The sequence below is a fragment of the Ranitomeya variabilis genome, chromosome 2 (assembly GCF_051348905.1).
Source record: "Ranitomeya variabilis isolate aRanVar5 chromosome 2, aRanVar5.hap1, whole genome shotgun sequence".
In the NCBI taxonomy this organism is placed as follows: domain Eukaryota; kingdom Metazoa; phylum Chordata; class Amphibia; order Anura; family Dendrobatidae; genus Ranitomeya; species Ranitomeya variabilis.
The window spans coordinates 753,972,615-753,987,264 of NC_135233.1; positions in this window are offsets into that span (position 1 = coordinate 753,972,615).

Sequence of the window (14,650 nt, forward strand, 5' to 3'; positions counted from 1 at the left end):
TCTCTCTACTTCCTAAGGTGCCTTTTCTGAGCAATATTTAGCTTTCCAGGATTGAGGTTCACTTTACTTTATTTACTGCAATTCATTTCAAATTATGGGTGTAATATTTTCCGAAGTGGAATTTCAGAAGATCCGCTCAGCTCCACTGATAAGCATTTTACCAGTTGACATGATGTCCTGCTTTGGACCACTGCATGCCAAGAACACCCCAGAAGACCTATCATTTTAGAGAAGCTCTAATCCCGTCATCTATCCATCACAATGTGGGCCTTAATCTCTGATGCTTTATCCAAAATTGCTACACCTGCATATATGTTCTGCTTCCAACAAATCAACCTCAGGAATTCACTGATCAATTGCAGTATAATTTATTCCAACCCCTCACAAGAGCCTTAAATATACAATCAAAGCTATTTACTGCACATTTTAACACTGTGGCTGATTTGTGTAGATACTTGCAGCAAAGTCTCAGCTGTAATGTACAAAACTAAAACTAACACTTTAAATAAAAATGACAATACTTCTGTGTTTTCATTCTATGTCTCCAACACTTACAGTAAGATGTGGAAGGCAACTGAGACACAAGATGTAATGTAGTCTATTCATACATCCTGAGGTCAATACAATGTACAGTACTCAGAGATACCACCATGCAAAATCCATTCCTTCTCTGACCTTCTCACAGCTATAAAGATTGTCTACAAGTTCTGTTAGCGTCTTCTCCAGCAAAGAACTTTCAGACACTCAAGAGGCTTTGGATTCCTGCTGATTTTGGTCATTTCTCAATCTGCTAATCTATAATGCCACTTTTAGTCCCTGGGAAGAGAGCAGATGTGAGTTGTATTATGTGCCCACCAACAACTTTCCATTAAAGTGAATCAGTGTAGGTATCTGGGCCAAGTCATCCCACTCTGGTGGTAGATGATAGGAATGGGGTCACACCAGTGCACACCACCAGGGTAGTATTCATCTTCAGGTTTACTGGTATGGACAATGCTGTGTTTAATCACAAGTAAAGTATATTCATTAAGAGTCTCACATTCATTCTACTAAATCTGTTTATTAACCGGCAAAAAGAAAAGATCTATCACTTGTTCATGACTTTATGGGATAAAGCAGATCTTTGTCCTATCTGAAAGAGAACATCAACAAAAGGTGGAATAGGTTTATTTTCAAAAGCCTTCAGTGTAAGGAGAGTAATCGAATGGATGATGAGAGCTGAGGCAGACTTGAACATAGCAGATGCATGCACTCATTTAGGTCTAAGTTTCCCTCGTTAAACCCTTCCCGACACAGCCTATTATAACTGACTTCTTCTCACTGATACTATGGCTACTGTGAACATTGGAGACTACTGACCCCAGGCATCTTCACATACCTACTCACATTCTTGATTATTCCTTGGTGCTTTTGGTCTGAAGAAGTTCAGTGTTTTGCTATGCATAGTCTTCATGAGATGAAAGGAGATACCTAAATCACATCATGGTGCTGACAGTGACAGCAGAGCCATGGACATGAAGCTGTAAGAGGGATATTGATGGAACAGCTCCATTCCCTGCTATAAAGAGCTGCTCGGGTAAATGTGGTTGCACTTGTTGAATAGAGGCATTGTGAAGCCAGAAAGCAGAGTTACTTCCAGGCATTCAGCACCACTGACAGCTCCCTGCACACAAATAACCCCTATTCACAAGCGCTGACTGCAGGTCCCTAGCAGTGGCCATACACAAACACTGTGCCTCCACTGTGACACACAGTTAATCACCTGGTAAATCGGGTAAAAGCCTTTTAAGAAAGTCTTATTGAGGTATTCATTGGCATTTATAACTAAAAAAAGAATGTGTAAAACCTCCCTGGCAATGTCTACAAGTGAATTAATCTACTGGTTCAATGTCATTGTCTACAACAGACTTAAGTCACCAGGGTATTAATCATTCATATGATTAAAAGGACTTCAAGAGCCATTTACATAGATGCTACATCTCCTCGCCTATAAATCACATGTATCATTATAAAAGCAACATAATGTAGAAATACCATGCCGAAACAGATGGATTTTATTGGGCTGTGAATTCACAGGCTGCATATAAGCTTGGTGAATGATTCTGTTTTTCCTGCATGAACATATTGCCTGAGTGGATGAGGAGCCTGGGCTGTATGCGTGAGAAATTCTTGCTTTAAAACATCAGGGAGACTCCAGTCTTCAGCTGCTTCTCCTGAATCAAAAGCACTGGAGCATATGGGTTACCAACCTCCCAGCATCCCTGCACCATCAGAAATGTCCAGACGCCTGGTGATGTGTGATCACATCCTACATACAGAATTCTGCTGCGCACTATGCTATTTTTCCACATGGATTTTGTAGTATTTTTATATGAAAACAATCAATCCACTGTCTAGTCTTATAATTTTTCTGATATGAGTCAGTTAGATAAATCATAACTCTATGAGTAAAAAGCTGATATATAATATATATATATATATATATATATATTTATATATAAAATATATATATATATACATATCTCAGCTTATATATATATTAAGAGTAGGACCTTTCTTATAGCCATATTTTATTCCCAACATAACATAGAACACAGATCAAAAGGTGAAAATTAGACATTTTATTTCAGCAGGACATCTAAAAAAAAAAAAAGTTTTGACAGGGTGATGTCTACCATTGTGCAGCATTCTCTCTTCTTTTTACAACATGGTCTATAGACCATCTGAGAAGTGAGGAAACTAATAGCTGGAGTTTTGGAAGAGGAATGTTGTCCCATTCCTGTTTGATGTAGGCATATTTGTGTGATGGGGCTTTCACTTGCATTTGTGGATTGCGTGGTGAATTGTGTTGAGCGAATATACTGGTTACTCGAGATTTCTCGGGCACGCTCGGGGGTCCTCCGAGTATTTGTAAGTACTCGGAGATTTAGTTTTCCTCACCGCAGCTGAATGATTTACATCTGTTACCCTGCTTGATTACGTGTGGGGATTCCTTAGCAACCAGGCAACCCCCACATGTACTTATGCTGGCTAACATATGTAAATCATTCAGCTGCGGCAAGAAAAACGAAATCTCCGAGCACTAAAAAATACTCGGAGGACCCCCGAGCGTGCCCGAGAAATCTCGAGTAACGAGTATATTCGCCCATCACTAGTGGTGAACTGTGTTCATAGTCATTTATTTCTGTAAGTATTACTGAGCCCATGCAGTGATTTTCAAGACTAAATCCTGCCTGTTTTTAATGCAGTGCCACCTGAGGGTCTACTGATCACAAGCATCTTATATTGACAGTCGGCCTTGTCCCTTGTGCACATAGATTTCTCCAGAATCTCTCAATCAATCTTTTGATGATACCATATATTTCAGATAGTGAGATATTCAAAGTCTTTACAATTTTACATTATCATCTTTCTCATACTGTTTTACAATTTTTAGATGCAGTTCTTCACAGATTGGTGACCTTCTGACCATCTTTGCTTCTGAGAGACTCTGCCTTTCTAACACGCTCTTTTCATACATATTCATGTGATATAGATGAAATTTGACCCTCCAGTTGTTTTTAATTGATATCACTTACTGTTCCAGCCTTCTGTTAACCCCCTCCCATCTTTTGAGACATGTTACTGCCATCAATCTCAAAATGAGTTATTTTTTCAAATTAAAAATAAAAAAATTGCATTTATTTTCTGATATCTGTTATAAATTTTGTTGTGAATAAAATATGGCTGTAAGAGATTATATCACTTTTCCTCTACATTTTATACAGTGTCCCAACTTTTCTTGGCATTGTGGTTATACAGTGCTCATCATAAATTAATGTGCCTCCTTTGAAAAGTACGATTTTAATCAATCTCTCACTCAAGGATATCCAAAATTTTGATGGATAATGGAATAAACAAGCTGGCGACATATGGCAACAGCTATCTTTCTTCATTCTTCAAGAAAGTCATCTTTTAGAGGCTGGATGATGGATGGAGAGTGATCAGGGGCGAAACGATTGCAGTTGCAGAGGTCACAACTGGGCCCCTGTGGATGAGCTGCACGCCGACATCAGAGCAAACGTCAACTGGATGTACTTCTTCGACCGCACATTCAGCTGAAGTGTATTGTGGCACTTGGGTCACCAGATCTGTGAGCTGCAATACATGCTTCCAGCCAATCAGAGGCCAGCAGCTAACGTCAACGTGCATGTGACTGGGGGCAACATGGCATTGACTTAATGCGCTCCCGTTGATGCCGGCTTAAGAAGAGGAGCAGGTGGGAGGTGAGTATAATTGTTTATTTTTTATGCATTAAAGAACAGGGGGACATATACCAGGATGGGGGATATATATCAGGATGAGGCTGAGATCAAGGGACATATATTCCAGGATGGGCCCAGGATAAGAGACATGTATGCCAGGGTGCGGGATATATTTTACAGGATGGGGTCCGGGATAAGGAACATATGTATGAGAAAGGGGCCCAGGATAAGTGACATATACACCAGGATGAAGGACATTTATACCAGGATGAGGAACATATATACCAGGATGTGCCCAGGATGGAATACATATACATACCAGGATGTGGAACATATATATCAGGATGGGGAATATATACCAGGATAGAGGTCATACATGCCAGGATGGGCAACATATATACCAGGATGGGGAACATATATAACAGGATGGGGAACGTATATACCAGGATGGGGAACATATACAGCTCTGGCAAAAATTAAGAGACCACTGCAAAATGTTCACTTTGTCTGATTTTTCTCTTTATAGGTATATTTTTGAGTAAAATGTAAATTGTTCTTTTATTGCATAAACTTCTGACAACATGTCTCCAAGCAATAATTTTTTTTTTCTGAAAAGGAGACATGGTCAAAATAAAAAAAAAAATAATGAGTGCTTTCAGACCTCAAATAATGCAAAGAAAACAAGTTCATAACACTGGTCAACAGCATTTTTGGTGCCAAAGATATTTCATCGAATTTAGGGTATTTTTGGGGTGCTGATTCTGAATATGTCATCAGTTTTGCCAGATTGGCTCAAGTTTTTGAGATTTTTGGTATCTTATTTATAGCACTTGTTGGTAAATGCGACGCATCATCTCATTAATTTCTTTGGATTAGTACTTGAACTGAGCAGTTCTCAATATAGTTTTGTGTTAATTAGTGTTCTAAAAGTTTGTTCATAGCTTGATTTTTGCACTAACTTTATGTTGTTGTCTGTTTTCCAGTGAAAAGCATGAACTCATCAAGAAGAAGTTGTCTTAACGATCCAGACTCATTATGTTACATTTGTGGTGAATACACACTGCCAAAACATAGAAGAAACATAACAGACTTCGTAAAAAAAGTGTATTTTGCCTATTTTGGGGTTATGCTTGGGGACCAAGACAAGTTTTGGGCACCACACATAGTGTGCAAAGCATGTATCGAATTATTACGAAAATGGAGCAAAGGACAAAGAAAAAGCTTCAAATTTGGTGTTCCAATGGTGTGGAGAGAGCCAAAAAATCATCATGATGACTGTTATTTATGGTAAACACAGGTACAGGCACATCTTCACAATGAGGGACAGGCCTTCTTGCAGATTCCATGTTACTCCCATTTTCGTTTCTTATGCTTATTGAATCCTTGCACTTGCACTGCACAGAAATAACAGTCATCATGATGATTTTTTGGCTCTCTCCACACCATTGGAACACCAAATTTGAAGCTTTTTCTTTGTCCTTTGCTCCATTTTCGTAATAATTCGATACATGCTTTGCACACTATGTGTGGTGCCCAAAACTTGTCTTGGTCCCCAAGCATAACCCCAAAATAGGCAAAATACACTTTTTTTTACGAAGTCTGTTATGTTTCTTCTATGTTTTGGCAGCGTGTATTCACCACAAATGTAACAGAATGAGTCTGGATCGTTAAGACAACTTCTTCTTGATGAGTTCATGCTTTTCACTGGAAAACAGACAACAACATAAAGTTAGTGCAAAAATCAAGCTATGAACAAACTTTTAGAACACTAATTAACACAAAACTATATTGAGAACTGCTCAGTTCAAGTACTAATCCAAAGAAATTAATGAGATGATGCGTCGCATTTACCAACAAGTGCTATAAATAAGATACCAAAAATCTCAAAAACTTGAGCCAATCTGGCAAAACTGATAGCATATTCAGAATCAGCACCCCAAAAATACCCCAAATTCATTTAAATATTTTGGACACCAGAAAAAAAATTTTTTTTTGTTGACCTGTGTAATCATTTAGAAACAACAATACTAGTGTTGCTATGATGTTTTTGTTCCCCATTTAAAGGGGGAAAAAGACCAAAAAGACCTTGTGAGGAAGAAAACAGAAAGCCACAATTAAAAAAGGATTGTGAAAAGTCACGATAATTTACTAAAACCCTCATGTCCGGGGAGATCACAGGTCCTCTGCAAGACACAACTAGAGATAAGTAGAAAAGAACATCTTCATATTCACACTGCTCATTGAAATCCCCTCTATTGAAACAATGGTAGATGATTATGTTCCAAAGGTGCTACATATAAAAGTTTTGGGGGCACCATGGATAAATTACTACTGGGATCCAACCTTGACCAATGAAAATGAAGATAAGCAACACAAGAGAAAAAGCAAAGGCCATAAAAACGGGGATCACCAGACAGCAGGATATTATGCAGAAAAATTCACACAACTTTATTAAGGTATGACATAGGTAACATTAAAAACATTTAAAAACAGTCAGAAAAAAACTATTGCCCAAAATAAGGCACATGCCTGGAAACAAATTTATTTATAGGGGAAAGTGAAAAATACGTAAGTATATGCGCATGCACCTGATCCCGAGAATCCTATATGGACAGCATATTTAGCAATGTGCAAAGTATAAAAAACTTTCACCATAGAGCCTAAATTGATTTCAATATAGACACATGAGCACTGCTGCAGAGACTGAGGAAAAATCCATAATAAGATTTTTGCATAGGTAGTCACAGATCATATATCAACGCAGTTAAGAGCATTAAGCAATGTAGATATACTTAACACATAAAGTAGGGACAGATATATTTACCCCCAAATGTCCTGCAAAAGTGATAGACTCATATGGAATCAACGAATAGCATTCTAAGTGAGCCAAGTAAGCTAATCACCCATAGGCAAGTCAAGACCAGAGCAAGCACATCCAAAATATCCCCATGAGGCAAACGGGATAAATACCCCTCAGATCACACCAGGCATGAAAGAGAACGAAAACCCGACGCGTGTCGCCACTAGAGTGGCTTCATCAGGGGTATGATTTTCGCTACCGTTATCTATGTTTATATACCTTCTATAATGACGTATAAATAAGTGCAGCCGTGAGTAGTCACACGAGGTCCGCGGCATGTAGTTCAGTCCATTGCGCATGCTCCGGTCTCCACGGCCGGAAACCATCATTGCTAGGCAACTGAAACCAAAGGCAAAAGTATACACTAGCTCATCTATAGACAATAATAGCCGCATACTTTCGGCGTGGATAGAGAGTACAAATATCAAGGGAACCGGCAGTTTGTTTGATATAAATGTTAACAAGAAAGTATCGGCACCCAATAGTCGACCAGAGACGCCGGTCACAAGCAGGAAGTATCTACTGCGCAGGCGCCTGGTGTATTGAAAAGAGACTTGGTTTCCTAGTAACCATATAAATAAATAAACCTGACGTGGACCAACCTAGCATACATGCCAAGTCCGGCTGTACCACACAATTGCGCATGCGTAAATACACATAAATTCAATGTTATCACCAAGCACTGCTACGAAGTACCTATTGCGCAGATGCCTAGCTTGTTCCAAGCCAGACACACAGTACCCCTATAGCCATGAGCGCTACTAAGTATAAGTGCCGACCTATGAACACCGGCACAGGAGAGTTTAACCAGAAACCGCAGTCGCTGGTCGGGGACACCTACTGTACAGGCGCCTGGCTTATTCAAAGATGTAAAATATAATCTACACAGGCGCCGATTCTCATCAAAGCCAAAGACATAGTCGCCTAATGGCATAAGTACAGAAAAAAGGTGCAGTAACGTATTGCTTGTGTATCAATTCCAGAGAAACCACAAAGTTGTACCGATGTAGATGCAGGAACGTACAATAGTTACCATTATAATTGGCTGCATGAGATGGAGAACTCTAGTGCTCAGTAGTCACATATCTTGATACAGGCATCACTCACACCTGTACCGGAATATAAGCGGCGTATGATAACATGTTACCCACCGCTACTCATTTAAAATATATGTAGACGTCCCCAAAGGGGTAACCCAAGATAGATAAAACACCATTATCCAGTGCAGAATGCCCAATATATAGGCAACTATCTGCAGCCACAAGAGAAGGCCCCTGCTTATTAATGATATCTATCTTAGGTGACATCAAAACGTGAACAGAAGGAGACCGATTGTGGGAGTCCCTATTGAAAATCAACATCGAAAGATTCGCATAGTATGCATGATATGGGACATTTAATGAATCACATAACCACAGTGCTTATAACATTATCCCGTCCCATTTAGGGAAACATCCCAATAATTACTGAATAATGGCAACCTACACCTGTTAGCAAACACTCTAAAACACATAATGTTACCGCTGACCTTAGCCATGTGTAAAATACAGAACTTTCCAAAAAAGAAACAGAATATTAAACTCGCTAGAGAATACGAACTAATGAGGGAGAAAGCTCATTGTTGTTAAGGGACATATATTCCAGAGAAACCCATGTTACAACACCGATGACCGGTAAAAAAGTCCCCTCAAAAAGGGGGGGGGGGGGAAAGCCCCCCAACACTGGCCACTGTGTGTGGTCACCCAGATTTATATCATCCTAAATAGACAAGTGCCCGCTGAGGGAGGATGCAAACCACTTCCAAAGGTGAATATTATAATATGCACACTGTCACAATTGGGGCAATCTGTAATCACATAGAGGAACTGCACAATGTGCCTAGAATCCGGAAAGCTATTACATGTTATAGGGACGTAAGAACATTTTCAGGAAATATTTTAGAGCTAAAGCTTTTTTTTATTTTCAATCTGGCATAGTTACATTGCCTTACATCACCCCAAATGTCTTGCGTGTGACAATCTGTATATTCACCCTAGACATTTTTGGGCATCCATATTAATATACAATAGCACATTGGGTATCTATTACTGTGATGGGCGGAAACCACATTTTCCTGGCACTGTTACAGATATTAAGTGGACTTGCCTTTTGATGGCCAAACCGATTTATGACACACTGACTGCATAAATGATGATTTACCTGGAATATCGTAATCTGTTTTCATCAGCTGTTGGTGCCTTGTATCAGCACCACTGTACATGGACTTCACCTTGAAGGAATGCTATAATCAAAATATAACGTTAGATTTTTGTGTTCAATGTACTTAAAAAAATTGGGTAATGCGTTTTTTTGTTTGTCCATAGCACAATTTGTATTAAAATACAAAAATGGAAACAACACATGGACATTAGCCAGAGAGAAAAGAGTCTGGCCACATCTTTAGCATTGAGTTATCTAATGAGCATGTGCAAAGGTCATTGTAAAGAAAAGGGGAGCCAGGTCACCGATGCCATCAGCTGTTGCATATGGTGGATCCTGCATTATCAGCTGTGGGTAGATGTGTTGTCATTGTAATCCTGTCTGTGATAATATGGAGTCTGCTGAAAACTCTTCCTGAAATGACATCAAGTATCAGGCTAAGGGCTCCTACTCAATTGCGAGCAACTCGGATGAGTCTCGCATGCTTAAAACCCGGCTCTGCACCTGGCACTCAGATCGGAGCGTGCGGCTTCATAGAAATACATGCAGCCACACACTCCGCTTCTCTGTGCCAGGTGCAGTGCCAGGGTATTGCCGTGTGAGACTCATCCGAGTCTCACGCAAGTAAGTAGGAGCCCTAAAATAGACCCTGTAGCCAGTGTGAAAGTTACATGATTGTTACCTTTGTTTTTTAGCAATTGTGTTATTCATCCATCATCTACCTCTAAGGGCCGCAAGTGGAGGGAAGCTCTGCCTGCTGCTGTTAATCTGTTAAATGCAGTTGTCATGCTTTCACACTGCACTTTGTCCCACGTTCATTGGTCCCATTGAGCCTTACATCCGAACTCCCCCACAAAACGGGATTTGGCCATATGTGCCTACGGGGTCATTGACTATAATGGTGCCAACAGAGGCAACGTGCGCTCTGCCCTGCATCCTTTTCGGACGTATATGCTTACTGAAAGCATCTGAATGTCCACCTCCAGTAGGCATACAGTACAGACCAAAAGTTTGGACACACCTTCGCATTTTAAGATTTTTCTGTATTTTCATGACTATGAAAATTGTACATTCACACTGAAGGCATCAAAACTATGAATTAACACATGTGGAATTATATACTTAGCAAAAAAGTGTGAAACAACTGAAAATATGTCTTATATTCTAGGTTCTTCAAAGTAGCCACCCTTTGCTTTGATGACTGCTTTGCACACTCTTGGCATTCTCTTGATGAGCTTCAAGAGGTAGTCACTGGGAATGGTTTTCACTTTACAGGTGTGGCCTGTCAGGTTTACTAAGTGGGATTTCTTGCCTTATAAATGGGGTTGGGACCATCAGTTGCGTTGTGCAGAAGTCTGGTGGATACACAGCTGATAGTCCTACTGAATAGACTGTTAGAATTTGTATTATGGCAAGAAAAAAGCAGCTAAGTAAAGAAAAACAAGTGGCCATCATAACTTTAAGAAATGAAGGTCAGTCAGTCCGAAAAATTGGGAAAACTTTGAAAGTGTTCCAAGTGCAGTGGCAAAAACCATCAAGCATTACAAAGAAACTGGCTCACATGAGGACCGCCCCAGGAAAGGAAGACCAAGAGTCACCTCTGCTTCCGAGGATAAGTTTATCCAAGTCACCGGCCTCAGAAATCGCAGGTTAACAGCAGCTCAGATTAGAGACCAGGTCAAAGCCACACATAGTTCTAGCAGCAGACACATCTCTACAACAACTGTTAAGAGGAGACTTTGTGCAGCAGGCCTTCATGGTAAAATAGTTGCTAGGAAACCACTGCTAAGGACAGGCAACAAGCAGAAAAGACTTGTTTGGGCTAAAGAACACAAGGAATGGACATTAGACCAGTGGAAATCTGTACTTTGGTCTGATGAGTCCAAATTTGAGATCGTTGGCTCCAACCACCGTGTCTTTGTGCGACGCAGAAAAGGTGAACAGATGGATTCTACATGTCTGGTTCCCACCGTGAAGCATGGAGGAGGAGGTGTGATGGTGTGGGGGTGCTTTGCTGGTGACACTGTTGGGGATTTATTCAAAATTGAAGGCATACTGAACCAGCATGGCTACCACAGCATCTTGCAGCAGCATGCTATTCCATCCGGTTTGCGTTTAGTTGGACCATCATTTATTTTTCAACAGGACAATTACCCCAAACACACATCCAGGCTGTGTAAGGGCTATTTGACCAAGAAGGAGAGTGATGGGGTGCTACGCCAGATGACCTGGCCTCCACAGTCACAAGACCTGATCCCAATCGAGATGGTTTGGGGTGAGCTGGACCACAGAGTGAAGGCAAAAGGGCCAACAAGTGCTAAGCATCTCTGGGAACTCCTTCAAGATTGTTGAAAGACCATTCCCGGTGACTACCTCTTGAAGCTCATCAAGAGAATGCCAAGAGTGTGCAAAGCAGTCATCAAAGCAAAAGGTGACTACTTTGAAGAAACTAGAATATAAGACATATTTTCAGTTGTTTCACACTTTTTTGTTAAGTATATAATTCCACATGTGTTATTTCATAGTTTTGATGCCTTCAGTGTGAATGTACAATTTTCATAGTCATGAAGATGAGAAGGTGTGTCCAAACTTTTGGTCTGTACTGTATATGCCCAAAAATGATAACCATAATGAACCCAAAGACCATCTCTCATCAGCAGACACTATAACACACCACATTACTCAAAACCATAATGATCATATGACAATTGGTTATATGAGGATCAAGAAGTGTTGTACAATGATATTATTTAAAAAAGTCTTTCTTTTTAATGTGTGTGTTCTGTATTATTCTATTACTATAAAGAATTGTTTTTAATAATAGTGGAGCGCCCGCTAGAACTGTGGGAAACTCGGTACCGGCTCTGGGCATCCAATAAAAGGGGACCAAGTGTATTGGGAAATAAAGTCTAATCTAGTAATGTTTGTGATGCCACCTGTGGTACTCAGCCAGGGGTGGTGCTTAAAGGGATCCGCTGGGGCCGATGGTAATGCAGGTTAGTTGGTTTTACTCCCCACAGGTGGATCAGAGGCCACACGGCTGCCAGGACAGTCTAAGGCCTCTTTCACACTTCAGTCTTTTGGCATCAGTCTGAAACCGCCGTTTTTGTCAAATAGCGGATCCGCCATTTTTTGGGGGCAGATCCGCTATTTTCCCATAGACTTGCATTAGCGATGGATTGTGGCGGATGGTCGTCCGTTCCATCCGCCATGTGACGGATCCGTCGAGATTAGGCGGACGTCATCTAGACATTGACGGACTTTATAACGTTTTTTGTCTGCGCCGAAATGGCTCACGTCCCTCCGTCTCAAAGACGGATGGCTCACGTCCGCCATTCCATAGAATGGCCGCCTATGGGTGACGGATCCGTCGCGACCGTCATTTGGCGGATCCGTCGCCTCAATCCGCTTTTTCAATTGCGCATGCTCCAAAAAGTAGATACTTTTCCCAGACAACCCCCAAGTAACGGATCCTTCAAAAAAACGGAGGGTTGCAGTCTCTTTACCTTTTACTGGTGGAATTACAGTCCAGGGTACAGATTACAGGAGATCTTGAAATCTGGGCAGCCTGGAAGCGGTTCGGAATCCCCCTAGCCAGGTGGGGTTGAAAGCCTTCCCTTTTGCGATGTATTATAGGTTTTTGATGCATTAGCTTTCCTCAAGTCCCTCTCTCAATCTGTCCCTGAGATGGAACACTACAAGCGTGGCAGGCAGCTTGAGCCTTTTTACAGGTGTCCCTTCTCTCGTGGTGACTCCGGGCTCTAATCTGCTGCTGCGCCTTTGGGTGTCAGTGGCCAGGAGACCTGTAATTTCCTGCCCTCCGGTTTCTGCTGTGGAGCATACAGTTCCCACACAACCTCAGACTCCGGTGTCCGGGTTCTTGCTCTCAAACCTGGAGTGAGCCCAATCGCAGCTCCACTCCAGTTTCTCTCTCCTCCTGTGCTTCCTCTCCCTTCACTGTCTCACACAGACTGACTTCTAACTCCTCCTCCAAGCCAGAACTTATAAGGAAGCTACCCTGAAAGCGGGTCCAGAGATCCCCCTTCTGGCCTGGAGTCAGGAAAGTGTTGTATGCTAGTGTTACCTGCTAAGGAAATTCCTTTTCGATTCCAGGCATGGCATCACCCTCGCCGGGAGGCAGGCAATACCACTGTGGCATCCGGATTCCTGGGGTGCCACAATGGCGTTGTACAACACGTCTTGATCCTCATATGACCAAATGTCATATGATCGCTATGGTTTTGATGCCTGAAAATGATGCATGACTCTGTCAGCATCATAATAGTCAATGGCCCCGTTGGCGCACATGCCAGATTTCCGTTTTGTAGGAGGGTTTAGACATAAGCTCCAGTGGGACCAATGAACGTGTGACAAGGCACAGTGAGAAAGTAAGTCTTATTGTCACCATCTACCCAGTTAATGCCCAGTTGGACAACCGTGTGTATTAAGTAGTATTATTTCCTTAGACTTCTATTATTTTTGCTATTATCACCTACAACGTCACTAGAACAGCTTTGTTAACCCCTTGTTTGCCATTAGATTCTCAAGCTAATACTTACAGACTGTTCATACTACATGAGAACCATATTGGACTGTGATTTATATTATACAAACTCTCAGACATGCTGGTTAATCAATTAAAGTCTGTTCACATTATCTGCATCTGCTGCTGATAAGCCCATTGTTTACTGCAGGCATCATGAACTGGTATTAGAGACAGTTTTCACTACATTACAAATCTGCTTCTACAACCCGCGTGTGTTCTGGTTAACCCATCATTTGCTGTGAATGTCAAAAACTTTTATTGGAGTCTGTCCAAATTACATTGCTCTTTGCTGTGGACTTTGATACCTACATCTGTGTGCTGTTTCAGACCTGCCATTTCCTCTTCTTCTTGCATCCTAGTTCTATGGCTACTGGGGTGTCATAGAATCCACAGCATATTGTAACACAATGATAACAGTCTCAAATACTACAATTTCCCTTGGGATCAATAAAGTGTATCGTATTGCATCAAATAACAGTTCATGATGCTTGAAGCAAACAATGGCTTAACCAGCAGTAGATACAAGCAACTGAACATAGAATTATCTTAATACTCAGGTATAGGGGTGGGTTCAACTGGACCTTAATAGGGCTAGGGAGAAGATATCACTGACACATGCCAGAAGACATGTAATGCCCAACATGGAGCACAGCAAAGTGCGAAGGCCATAGCGGAAGGAGCAAAGCATGGCCTAGAAAACAAGGAAAGGTGAGTAGCACGTCCATGGCCAGATAAAAAAAAATCCACTGCATTCATCATTTCCTGATCCAGCTCTAAGACAAGTTTGTTGCAGTAACTGAT